This window comes from Mustela putorius, unplaced genomic scaffold, assembly GCF_011764305.1.
Source record: "Mustela putorius furo isolate JIRA1106 unplaced genomic scaffold, ASM1176430v1.1 tig00003836_pilon_pilon_pilon, whole genome shotgun sequence".
NCBI lineage: Eukaryota > Metazoa > Chordata > Mammalia > Carnivora > Mustelidae > Mustela > Mustela putorius.
In genome coordinates, this window is record NW_025421989.1 from 6,222,252 (window position 1) to 6,235,577 (window position 13,326).

Here is a 13,326-nt window from a genome sequence, read left to right on the forward strand (position 1 = left end):
ACCCCGTAGAGAACCCCCTGGGCAGGAGAAGAGGGTCTTCAAGTTCTTAGGAGGAAGGAAGCCGTAAGGAGTGGAGTCCCAGAACTTCATACTGAAAATAGTAGTGGTGAGGGTTTAGAAATTACTTTCCATTTCTTCTTCTGAACATTTTTTCTCCAGAACATCTTAACATCTTCTCGTCTTGATATATCGTCCTAAGAGTGGTGCTGTAGGCACTTCCTCTCCTTGGCTGTTGCTTTTTTCCCGTTTGTTGTAGTCTTTAGATTTGCATTCATATGGTAACCACTGGCCACACGTGACTGTTTACACTTAAATTAATTAAAATTAAACAGAATTTAAAAGCCAGTTCCTCAGTTGCCCTAGCCAAACATTTCAAGTGCTTAGTAACCACAGTGCAGCTAATGGGTACCTTAGTGGTCAGTGAAGACGTAGTGCAGAGAGTTTTACTATATAGATGAGAGATGGCTATTCCGATTTTTTTCCTAATAGATATTCTGAGGAAGAAACGCTGGAAAAAAATCTTAAATCTGAAGAAGAGAGGAATTTCCTACCAGGTGACTAGAACGAGATAAAAAGCGCCTGAAAATTATTACGTGAAAGCTTATCATGTCATTTTCGAATATTAGAGATAAAGGCAGTATCTAAGCAGTATCCTGGATTTAAAGGTCATATAAAGAATCTGAAATCAGAATGATACCGGATTTTGTAACGGCAGCATTGGAAGTTGGAAAAGAGACTGACTATAGAGTTCTATACAATAATTTTTCCTCGGAATTTAAAGTCATTCTTCTACTAGTTGTTAACTAAGAGTAGAGTAAAGATGTTTGTATGTATTCAGGATATCAGTGAAATTTAGCTTTTATATATCAATTCTCAGAAATCTACTAGGGAATGTGTCCCACTGAAATGAGAGAGTTCACCAAGAAAGGGGGAGATTTGGGATCCTAGAAACAAAGAAAATGTACTAAAGATGTTGTGGTTTCAAGGCGGCACGAACTCTTTAACAGGCCTAAGGCTGTCCAGTACAGACCGGAACGGAGGCAAGAAATTTCGGAAGGCCTGGTGTGTGTGTATTTGGGAGATGTAGGAGGGAACGAGGGGGAAACCCATAGAGCTGACAGATTATCTGAGAATTTTGATCATGTGAAAAATTAAAGCAAAGCATTGTGGACACTGCTGGAAGAATTACCAAAGGATGTAAAGACAAAAAAGAGAATTAAGGAAATAAAAACAGATGCAATTAGTAACCCAAGGAAAACAAAAAGGTCGCATAAGAAAGGAATCCTCATCGTACTGTATTGCTTGCTCACCTGTGTCCACTCCACTGTTGGACTGATGTCCGTCAAGGATAGATTTGCTCCGAGACAGTTATATTGTTGGAAAAATGTGGTAGGTTAGCATAGGATTGAGGATGGAACTTAAAAAACCAAAACCCTCACCTCTGTGTGAGAAAATCAACTCAGTGATGCCCAAAGCTGATAGGGCCTGTCGTGAGGTTTTTCAGAAACATGGAAGCCATACTGGGGATCACCGCCAGTAAAACAGACAGTTCTGAGGTTTGAAAATGGTTGCTTGGAAAATAAGAAAAATCTAAAACAAAAAAAAAAATGGTGGCTTTGAGAAGTAGAATTGGGGATAGATGGTGTTATAAAAAGCTTGTAAGTAAAAAGAGGAGTCTTTTGCCTCGCCTCATTGTTTGACTTTTTAAAACAATGCACGTGTATTACTTTGATATTTTAGTGGTCGCCCTTGGCAGAACTGATGCTTGGGCCAGGTAATTTTTTGCCTGCGAAGCGCTCTGCTGTGGGCTGCGTCCCCGGCATTGCCAGATGCCAGCAGCATTCTTCCTCCAGTCCTGACAACTAAAAATGTCCCCAGACATCGCCCACTGTCCCCCGGGAGACAGCCGCATTTGAGAACCACTGATTTAACGGATTTAAAATCTGTTATTGAATGAATCCTTGCCATACATAAAAGTGCCGTTCGGTATTGGTGTGATGCAGGAAACAACGGCTTCATTACACAGAACTTGAAGCTTGCGGCGGATGAAGTGTTCAACATTCTCTGGTGCCTCTTGCCAGTATGTGGCTTAGCCCCTGGCTCTTGGCCCGGGTAATTCAGGGCTCACTAAAAAAAGAAAGGACTCGGGAGGAAATTGCAGCTTCTCTGTTATGCTCAGTGGCTTCTGAAAACATAGTTAGGATTTTTTGCGTTGTTTTCATGATGGTACAACTTGAGTTTCTCTGGGGTGCCAGTGTTAATCATTATGGCAACTTGGGGAAAATATTGCAGCCTTTGGATAGATTTCCGTGGTCGGTTGGCTGTGGGACAGATAGATGCACACACATTCCTGCCCCCCCCCCCCGGCATCCTTGTGTAAGTTCTTGGTTCAGTTTTTTGCAAGTGTTTTCCCTTGGAATTGACAAAGGAAGTCGACAGGAAAATGGTTCCTCAGATTTTTTTGATGTGGATGAAACCTCATAAATAATTGAATACCCTCATTTCACAGCTGACGACTCTCTGGTCCGGAGAGAGTTTCTTATAATTAATTGGAAGCAAAGTGAGGCGTGTAAATCTGTCCTTCTTTTTTTCCCCCGTAACTTTTCTTTCTTCTCTTTTGATATAGTAGCGTTAAAAGTAATACTGCGTCATGGAGACGGAAGGGGGTCAGGCAGTGGGTCAGGCGTCTGGCAAGTTTGTCAGCGTTTTCACACAGTTCGGGACTCTTGAGAATCGTGTGCCAGGGGCATGAGCCCGTGTAAGCTCGGAGAAGAAGAGAAAGATCGCGACGGCTCAGCTCAGGGGTCCCGGGCTCCCGCTTGGGAGGAACTCTGGGTTGTCTGGTGTTTTGGAGTCACCCCTGCCGGGACTGGGCTGTCTGCAGGGCCAACTCGCCTGGTGGCCTCCTCTTTCCTGTGCCGGATGGGGCCCTGGATGGGGCATCTGTGCTGTCCCCTGCCCAGCGTCCTGGCACTGTGCTGCACCCGTCCCCTCTGCTGACCACACTGAGAGCGTCGCCTGATGTTTTTAGAAACCTCAGTGCCCTCTTGCCTGCCTTTGTTGCCTCTGGAACCACTCAAGCTGCAGCTCCCCTTCTCTGCCTCGTCGCCCGACTTCATGGGCCAGCGGGAATGCTGGCGCCTCTGTGAAGCCTCTCTAGATTTCTTCCGTGTAGTGAGCATGGGCAGAGAAGACAGTATGGTTTCTTGTCATCTTTTTATCTGCTGTCCTCATCTTCTGTATCAGCGGCCGCTATTTGCTCGTCATTCTATGATCTTTGAGAGATGTCTGTCCCTGGATGCCAAAGGTCCCAGAACCCCCTGGATTTCCTCCTCCCTCTCGGCACACCCATGTCTCATCGCCTCGCCTCCCTTCGGCGTTCTGTCCTCGGCTAGCCGTCTTTAGATCAGGCTTCTCCGCAGGGTGCTTGTGCCCTCCAGGGGTTGGCTGGTAACGTCTGGGGTCAGTTTGGGTGATCCAACGAAGGGAACGGATGTGTGGGTCGCTAGGAGCATCTAGTGGGGATCCGTGCGCAGCGCAGCCCGCCTGCAGTGGAGTTACCGGATCCACGGCGATATCCGTGCCGGGGTGAGAAAGCCGGCTTGGGGCCTTCCCGTTCAGGCGCGGAGCTTTTGAAGACCCTGGTTTGGGGATGACTTCCAGACGTTAACTCTGCAGCCATGCCCTCTCCCGATGGCTCAGACTGGGGTCCTTCGCGACCTCGTCAGGAGTCCACTGATAGCTAGGATGGGCGTTTCAGAGGGAACACGCGCAAGAGTCTTGCTTTTCTACTGTTCAGTCTGCCTACATCTCAGGAAGTGGCAGCACCTTCCAAACTGTTGCTCAAGCCCTGAAGCTAGAAGTCAGGCTGGGTTCTCCTCTCCCCTCCCCATCACACATGCTCCCCCCCACAGCCCCTCACCCCCACCCCGTAAGTCCAGTAGGTCAGAATGTCCTAGAACCCTGTACACTGCATTTCATGCCAACACCGTGTGAGTCAGGGGCGGATCCTTCCAGTTTTGTCGATTCCCTGATTCAGATATCTGCTGGCCCGTGGAATGGTTTTTGTTCTAAGCATGGCAGGAGTCCCTGAAGGGTTTTTTAAAATAGCAGGACGATCACATTTTTTTTCTCATTAACTCTGGTGCTGGGTGAAGAATAAGGTGTAGTGGGGCCTGTGTAGGATCAACTCCTTTCCGTGGGCTGTGAGGTCCTCTGTGACCCGGGACCAGCTATTACTGACCTTTGGTGCCCAGCCCACTAGCCTTCCTCCCTCCTTCTTGCCAAGGTGAGTCTCACCACAGGACCCTTGCACTTGCTTTGTCTGCATTGTGGCCTCTCGCCCCCATTCTTGCTCCCTCCTCAGAATGCTGCCCCAGGCCCCAAAGGGAGTAAACTCCTCTCCCTGGTCACTCTCTCTTCTCCCACCAGCTGGAGTTGGCAGTAGTTCTGTCATCCAGCGTGACCTCGCTTTGCGTTTGCTTTCTAGTTTATAGTCCCTGCTTTTCCATCACCAGGTTCCCCTGCTTCTCCCTGCCGAGATGGGAACATTCCACAAGGCCAGGCACCGTATGTCCCTAATACCGGAACCGCAACAAGCATCGTTTGCATTTTCTGCAAGACTAAATGAGCCGTTGTCAGTAGAAACTTGCTGAGTTGGGTTGAATGTAGAAATACCTGTGTTTTCAATTAGCATTTTTTAGGAGGGGTAGGAGAAACTGTGTCTGGTGAGAGCGGACTAGACTTTTCAGTTCTCGACATTCCCTAGTAATAGGATCATAATTGCTTGCGCAATAATAAAACCGACCAGATTTGTGTGCCTTTGCTGGGGAATGAATCTGAGGAGTCCGTGGTGGTGGTTGTGTGACATCTGACATAGGGATCCTTCCGGTTTTGTCGATTCCCTGATTCAGATATCTGCTGGCCCGTGGAATGGTCGATGGTGTACTTCAAGATGTTTCCATGGATGCTTTTGCCTTACTTGGTTATTTTTCATTAACAGGTGACTGAAGACAGAAAACAGGCCTCGAAATAAACCCTCGAAGGAAGAAGGGATTTGCCTACACTTGGCTCTGAGTAAGTGAAATTGTAAAATGGATTTCTTATTATGTAATAAATATGCTGTCAACCTCTTTGTATTTTCTGTACTTAAAAATTCAGTGTTACTGTATTGACTCTAAGTCCTGGAAATGGTGATTTCTCAGGATTTCTTGTAACAGGTAATTTTGCAAGCCAGAAAACGCTGTGTGTCTGCCTGATGTGCTTCTTTCTGTCGAGCTTCTGGAAGTCCCAGAGTTTAGGAAAGAGAAGCGGAGATGGCCGGTACCATCTGTGTGCTGTGCAGAGAAGCGTCGTTTCTGCTCTTGTTTCCCAGATGCGTTTGAGGCCTTCTCTGTCTTTAGAAGGTGACTCGTTACCAGCAAGGGATTCTGACTCTTGGTCTGCCACGTGCCCCGCTCTTGTTTGTTCTTCTCAGCGCGTGTGCGCGGACTGGCGGGCACCACGTAGCTGCTCGTGGACCCGCCAGGCTCTTTCAGAACCACCTCGTCGGCACGGCCTGTGATGGCGGCCCCTACAACTGTGTTTTCCCTCGTTCTCAGCCCCTCCTGGGCTGTCCCTATTAGAGCAGAAACAGTCCAGAGTCCCGGAAAACAGACCTTCACGGGCCTGGAGCTCTCTCGTGGCTGCTGGGTCGCACCGGGTGTGCAGAGAGGCCGGGCGCCCTCGAATCAAGGACGTCCTTTTCAGAGTACTTGGTATGAAAGATCTTCAGTCTCTGGGATGACCGTTCATTAAGTCTGTTACCTCTGGAGCCTTGGGGCGTATACAGAGATGTGGGAAATGTGTCTTGTTTTGGGAGGTGAGGCCTTATGTACCCATGAGGTGGGGGGTGCGGCAGACAGCCGTGGTGGGAATGGGTGTCCTGTGCATGGTGTCGACGGTCCGTGCCGAGGGAATTCTGAGCAGCGTTCTTCTCAAAAGTTTTATTTATTTTATTTCTTTAAAGGTTTTATATATTACTTGCAAGAGCATGTCCGTGCAGGAGCAGGGGAAGGAGGGGAAGGAAGGAGAAGCAGAGGGAGAAGCAGCCCCCCTGCAGAACAGGGGGCCCGAGTGGGCCTCCAGGGGGCTGGATCCTGGGATTCTGGGATAGTGACCTGAGCTGAAGTGGACACTTACGCAGTTGGGCCACCCGGACTCTCCTGAGTTCTGGGCAAGGTTCTAAACAGCACATGGCCGAGCCGCTGAGGAGGCTGGACGTTCCTCCTGGAGGCGAGACTCTGGATGGGTGTGCGGGTGGACGCAGGACGGGTACATACGGAGGAAGTACGTTCTAGGTGGGGGACGGACGTTTTGGGCAAAGGAAAGGAGCCAGGAACAGCAAAGCTTTTTTTTTTTAAGATTTTATTTTATTTATCTGACGGAGAAGTAGCAAATAGGAGGAGGGCAGCCGCAGGCAGAGGGAGAAGCAGACGCCAGGTGGAGCAGGGCGCCTGATGCGGGGCTCGATCTTGGAACTCTGGATCGTGACCTGAGCCCAAGGCAGCTGCTTCACTGACTGAGCCCCCCGGGCGCCCCACTCCTTTTTGTTTAATAGGGAACGTTGATAAAGCAGCCTCGGCATTAGGGGTGGGTGACGGGTGATGGGGGAGCAGAGAGCGCGCAGGAAGGGCACGCGCTGTGACCGGACGGTGCCTACGCCGTGTTCGAAGGAGACTGACTCTTAGTGCTGGGGCTGCCGTGTCTCATCGACCTGGACGGCCCTGGGGACTGCGAGCCCGTCAGTATCGGAGGGACAGCCTGTAGACTGAAAGGGCACCTGATGGGCTCAGAACCAGCCCGCACGGGGCAGGAAGAACAGCAGTTGTGACAAGATGGTCCTAAAGTACGTGTGTGCCAGATGGCGGCGGCATTTGCTCACACCTTCCCGGAGACGGTTCACGGTGGGGATGCGTGCTGGGGTGCGCATGGCTGGGTTCGCGGACCGTGCCCCCACCCCCGCGGGGTGAGTCCTTCCGCCAGAGCCATCCGTGGACCGTCGTCATACTAGAGCTCCCCACCCCTGCCTCCCCCGTCTGCGACAAGCACCAGTCTACTTCCCGTGTCTGCGGGCTTGCTCATTCCTGGGCATTCTGTGGAGACTCTGGTGTCGTTCGCTCTGTGTTCTTTGGGGCTGGCTCCTGTTTCTCAGCGTAGTGTTGTCATGGTAGCAGGACACATCTGCGGGTCATTCCCTTTTCTTAAATACTGTCCCATTGTGTGAGTAGGGGACCTGTGAGTTTTGTGCATGTGTTCATCAGTCACACAGCCACTTTGAACGCTGCTGTTCTGAATTGATGTTAGACTCGCAGGACTGGCGGAGACAGAGCTGAGAGGTCCAGAACAGCCCCCCCCTTCCTGTAATGGGGTGTCACCATCCGAGACCCTGTGCTCTCACAGGGGTAGATGGATGCTGGCCCCGTGGACCAGATGCAGACCTTCTGTGCATCTCCGTAGCGTTCATGTGCACCGTGTGTGTCTGCGTGTGCTTACACGCTCGTGTATAGGTGTCTCACGTGCACGTTCATGCAGCCAGCGCCCTAATCTGACGCATGCTGTTACGTGACCAGCGGAACACCTCATGATGCTGCTTTAGGTCACCCTCTCTGAGGCCTGGCCACCCTGGGTCTCCGTCTCTGGAGTTCCATCATCTCGACAGTGTCACATGAATGGAATCGTTCAGAGACTGCCTTGATTCCCTCGGCCTAAAGCCCTTGAGGTCCGTCCAGGCGGTGGGTGTCCGCCGCCACCGAGCTGTACCGCGCCGTGTGGGTGTCCCAGAGCCCATGGATCCAGCCACTCGTCCCGGGGCGCTCGTGGTCTTTCCCGCTGGGGCTGTTACAGGTAGCGCTGCTGTGAACATCTGTGCACAGGTTTTGGGGTGGACAGATGTGTTTGAAGTCCCCAGTTTGTTCCTCGGGCCACCATGAGATTGGTGCCCGTGTTGGGGCCCGTGGACCAGACACAGAAACGATGGCACAGCGAGGCTGTGGGGCTCCCGGGGTCCCATGGGGGAGCGGGCGGTTGCAGCGGCCTCCAGCTGGCCGAAGCCCCTCTTGAGCCGCTGTGTTCAGAAGGGACGGCCGTGGGGCTGGGCCTCCCTGCCTTCAGAACCCTGTTGACAGGAGAGTGAGACCTCCTGGCCACCTAGAGGGAGCTAGGCACTGAGCTGTGCCTCTAGGGACAATTGCCTAGAGGCACAGTGGCCACACAAGGAGCAGAGCCCAGCCCGCGGTGAGCTGCTACCCCGTTGGGGGACCGCTGTGTATGGGGAAGCAGTGGCTCAAAGAGGCAACTTCTAGTTCCTTCAGCAGCGGGGCCAGCAGGAAGCTCGGGGGCTGTCTTAGCCGGCAGGCCATGGGGGTCAGGCTCTCGGGCTCTGCCCACTGCTGCGGAGAACCACCAGGCTGTGCTCTCTAGGACTAGCCATGCAGCCCCGCTGTCTCCAGGAGCTGCCTTCAGGGGGGCCGGGCCTGCTCTTTCCACAGCAGTGGGGGGTGGGGGGCGGGTGAGCGAATCGAAACGCTAAAAGGTGCAGTACCCTTTGCCTCCGCGTGACTCTCGCTGTTCCTGGGAGATCAGAGGAAGGCAAGGCACGTGGGGCTGACCTCGAGTCCGACAGCTCTGGTCTCCCCTCTTGTTTTCATCAGCCACGCCCTGTGGGACCTCCAGAAACTGGTTAGCGCCTTTGAGCCTCAGTTTTCTTCTCTGTGCCGTGGGAAGTTAATCCCTACTTTGCGGTCCTTTGGCATAAGACACGACGGAGCCCACATGTGTCCCCGCTTCTCCTGCTTCTTTTCTCCCGTCCCCACCCCACAGCCTGCAAGTGATTCGGAATGCTGAGATACTCAGTGTGTTCTTTGGGGCTGTGTGCTGTTTGCCCAGCGTGGAGGGGGTGTGTTTGTGTGTGTGTCTTATTCTAAACCTTTGCCGTCTGCTTTCTCATGTATCTCCCACTGCTGTCCTTGCCGTCGAAGTCATAGGATGGGCAACCACTTCTCCCCGGTTCCTCTTTATTCCTGCGGTCCACGAAGGGCACGAAAGACCCAAGTGCTTGTGATCAATGGGAGCCGCGGCTCAGGGCAGTGCTGCCGTGTAGCCTGGAGGGTTGGTTCTTGTTGGAGTTGGTTAGGACTGGGCACTGGGGGGCGCTGGGGGCTCCGTCAGTTAAGCATCTGCCTTCGGCTCAGGTCATGGTCCCAGGTCCTGGGATGGAGCCCCGCATCATGCTCCTGCCCAGGGGAGAGCCTGCTTCTCTCTCTCCCATTCTCCCTGCTTGTGTTCCCTCTCTCGCTGTGTCTGTCTCTGTCAAATAAATAAAGTCTTTAAAAAAGAAAAAAGGACTGTGCATCTTAAGAGGGACAAGACAGGGACTCTGGTAGGTCTCAGCTGGGCGGTGCGTCGTCTTGCAGACCAGCCCCGTTGAGGGGGTTTAATTCTAACTTCGTAGAGGTGGCGCCCCAGAGGGGTCTTCCAGCAGGCCCAGAGTGCACGGTGGGGCTGGAGTGGGGTGTCGCCGAGCTGGTCTTCCTGTCTTGTCAGAAGCAATAAAGCCTCGCAGGTGACTTGGAATCATCGCTTCTTCATTTAAAGGCCTCCGTTCCGTGTGGATAATCCGAGAGCACAATTGCTTTTTGTGGTCTCCGCCGAGGAAAGGTCCTTGACAAGTGCTGTTCGAGAACACGACCCAGCTTCGTGCCCTCCCTGTCCGTGTGCCGCTCGCATGTACTCGGTGTCTTTTCTTTCTAACGCCGTGGGTCTTCACGCACCTTCGCAAAGGCGCGGACACGCACGTGGGGCCGCGCAGACGTGGCCTCCAGGTTATCAGGAGAGCGGCTCCTTATGGGAAGCTGGTCTTGCTCTTCTCCGGAGCCCAGGCAAGCCGGGAGGAGTGCGCGCTCGTCCCGCCCGGCCGACTGAGAGTCCGGTGACTTTGTTCACGGTGCAGTTTGACGCACACGGACATTAATGAAGTTCTTGATGAATGAAACTCAAGGATAAACTCTTGAAATTGGCTTTAGGTTCTGGTGGTGACACAGCCAGGAAGGGGCCTCAAAATGATGAAACAGTTCTTTGGTTTCTGACGTTTTTCAGTACTGTCTCTGGGAATAAATCAGTATGTTGTTTTCCCTAGTACTTGCTTGGTAAACAGGGGTGGTTCCCCGGTGTCTCTCAGGTCAGGACATGGTTGTCCGCGGGGGTGTTTTTTCCCCCAGGGGATACGTGGCAAAGTCTGGAGCCCTGGTTTTCAAGCCGTGGGCGGTGTGTGGGGACGGGATACTGACATCGAGGGGTGGAGGTGGGAGGCTGACAAGCACCCTCCAGGGCCCCCGACAGCCTCCCTCACGCCCTCCTACACCCGAGAGTCACCTGGCCCAAGTGCCAGTCGTGTTGAGGTCGGCTGGTTTGGGACGTGGCTCGCAACGTGTGTGCACACTCCAGCCCTCGGTCCCTGTCCTCGTCCTGACTGTCGGCCCTGGCTTGGGTCTGAAGCACCACGGTGGCACGTTACATGCGTTGGTCCTCCTACAGCGACTCCAGGGCTCAGTGTGACTCTAAGTTTGGAAAAGAAGAAGAATCTAGGCCTGGATTTCTATTCCTAATTTATGTTTTTCTTTGTATTAAATAATAATTTTTTATTGTGAAATACACGTATCATGTAATCTACTACCTTCACCGCTTGAGACTGTCACTTCTGTGTCATTACGTTCACATTTTTGTGCAGCTTTTTGTCCTCTTCCCAAGTGGAAGCTCTGCCCCACGAAACGTGGATTCCCGTCCTCCAGCTCCCGGCACCCACCATTCCACTTTCTGTCTCTGGATTTGCCTGTTCTAGGCTCCTCTGTAGGTGGCATCGTACAGTATTCATCTTTTCTTTTTTTTAAGATTTTAAGATTTATTTACTTAACTTGAGAGAGAGAGAGTAATAGAGACAGAGCAGGAGAGTGCAGTGGGAGAGGGAGAAGCAGGGTCCTCGCTGAACAGGGAGCCTGGGATTCCAGGACCATGACCTGAGCTAGGCAGTCGCTCAACCAGCTGAGCCACCCAGGCACCCCCGTATTTGTCTTTATGCATCAGGTTTATTTCAGTTCGCATCCAAGTTCATGCACATGCTAGCGTGTGTCGGAATGCCCTTCCTTTTTGGCGCTGAGTAATGCTCCGTTCTCTGTAGAGACCACGTTTGGTTTATCTGTTTGTCCATGGGTGGATGGTTGAGTGGTTTACAAAGAAACAATTTAAAGTGGGACGCCCTGTGACTGGCTCGTCACTGCTGTTTAGAGAGAGCTAGCCAAGGACTGTGGACTCGCGTGGCGAAATTGTTCTGTGCCCACACAGAAACTGCCCGACCGTTCCTGCGGAGCACCCTCAAGTGCTCTTTACACAGCCTCTGCGGTCTTCGGAGCTACAGCTGGCCCTTGATGGACGGGTTTGGACCGTATAGGCCCACAGAGATGCAGGGGGTTTTGGGTAAAGATAGTGCAGTTCTGTGAATTTATTTTCTCTCTCCCTCTCTTTTTAAAGAGACGTGTTTATTTCAGAGAGGGGGAGAGCGTGCACAGGCCAATGTGAGCAGGTAGAGGCGGAGGGAAACCGGCTCAGGCAGCCTCCCTGCTGAGCGCCGAGCCCACGGCAGGGCTCCACCGCACAACCCTGGGGTCAGGACCCGAGCTGACATCCAGAGTCCCACGCTTCGCCCACGGAGCCACCCAAGCGCCCTTCCGTATGATCATCTTCTTCTTTCTCTTCTCCGGCCGACTTTATCCTGAGAACACAGAATGTGATACAGGTCACATGCTACACATGCGTGAACTGACCGTTCATGTTGTCTGTAAGGCTCCCGGTCATTTGGAGGCAGCCAGAAGTTGGACGCAGGTTTTCAGCTGTGTAGGGGGTGGGTGGTCTGTAGGCCCTGAATTGTTCAGGAATCCATTGTACTCTGCTGAGATGAGCTCTACACGTTTGTTCCTCCTGCTTAGCTTCCAAAGCAGGAGCAGTGGAAGTATTGAGAGCAGTCGCAGAAGCTTCCAGAAGGGTACCCCTGCCCTCCCGCTTCCCAGCATGCACTCTTGCAGTGGGATCTCCTTCCTGCCTCCTTGGTCTCTCGGACTGGACCATCCTGCACCCGTCCTTGCACGGGCTTTCTTCTTCCCACCTCCTGGGACCTCACTTGGGCTCTGCGTGTATGCTCTGTGGAGGCGTTTTTGCAGTCAGCATGCTGAGATCTTCACATGGAAAGATGTTTGGTTATACTGAGATGCCGTGTCTGTCCCTGCACGGGGCTTAGCACTGGGCTCTGACTTGGTCCGGGCCGGCTACCTACCCCAGTACTCGCCCAGTCCTCATCCCAGTGCGCTCTCCTACGGGCGTGGCCTCGGAGCCGCCTGAGTGTCTGCGACGCGGCAGTCGGAATGCGGGCTTCGACAGAACTGATGAGGCTTTATGCGATCTGTGCAGATAATGAGTGCTTTCCGAGCTGGGGGCTGGGGGTGGAGCGGGGCATCGGGCAGGCTGCGGCAGCGGAGATGGTGGCAGGAAAGGGGGAGGGCCAGCGCGGAGCCGGAGCCGGAGCTCGGGAAGCAGTTGAAAGCCTGTTGCAGGAGCCAGAGCTGGTGGAGCAGTTTACCTTCCTTCACAAAGTGCTCTCGTGGCATTTTAAGTTCCTCAAAATGACGTCTGCTTTTTTATTTCAGACTAATGAAATAAGATACTCTCACCCACTTGTCGTTCTGTAAATCTGAAGAAAAGCTTTCTCTATAGGACAGGTCTTCCCAACAGGAGGATTTTTCCGGCTTAGACAGTGGGTTGCATTTAATCTCTGTTATATATTGCTGATTAATTTTAAGTACGATGTTAAATTTTAATTTATGGTTTCTTTTTAAAATTAATTACATTATTGGGTGCTTTCATTATTTCATTAAAAAAACCTCCCCGTCGTAGGCACCATATTTGGCCTTTAGTATCTTCTCTGTCTGCTTTAAAGACATTTTTCTGTGTGACCACATGCGATTGGGTTTACAAAATATGGATTCCCCGAAGCCCCCAAGTTTCAGTTGCAGATGGCACGTTTGCCACTGAGTCCTTTTCCCAGTGTTTGCCTCCAAGAATATTGTCATTTCGTGCTCCGTAGCTGTTTGTCTTTGTCAGAGGATGCAGGGTAGGATATTAATCTTGTATGAAATTCAGATAAGCAGGGAGCGGATGGATTTATAGCTCTGGAAACCTCTAAACTCTGCAGCTGTGCTGAGTCGTTAACCTGTGAATAAGGAAATTCTGGACTGTGGCTCG

The 13,326-nt window shown here is 52.1% G+C and overlaps 1 protein-coding gene and 1 pseudogene across 2 annotated transcripts in view; both read left to right on the forward strand.

Moving 5' to 3' along the window:
- TBL1X (transducin beta like 1 X-linked) overlaps positions 1–13,326 on the forward strand; it is a 200,468-nt gene that overhangs the window by 67,555 nt on the left and 119,587 nt on the right. Inside the window, exon 2 of one of the 2 annotated variants that reach the window (XM_045089277.1) lies at positions 5,003–5,076. The gene's annotated coding sequence lies outside the window, so the exon portion shown is untranslated. Of the gene's footprint in view, positions 1–5,000; positions 5,077–13,326 lie in introns of those variants that run through there. The other variant, XM_045089276.1, reaches the window with a different exon arrangement.
- LOC123394726 overlaps positions 5,001–13,326 on the forward strand; it is a 43,379-nt pseudogene continuing 35,053 nt past the window's right edge.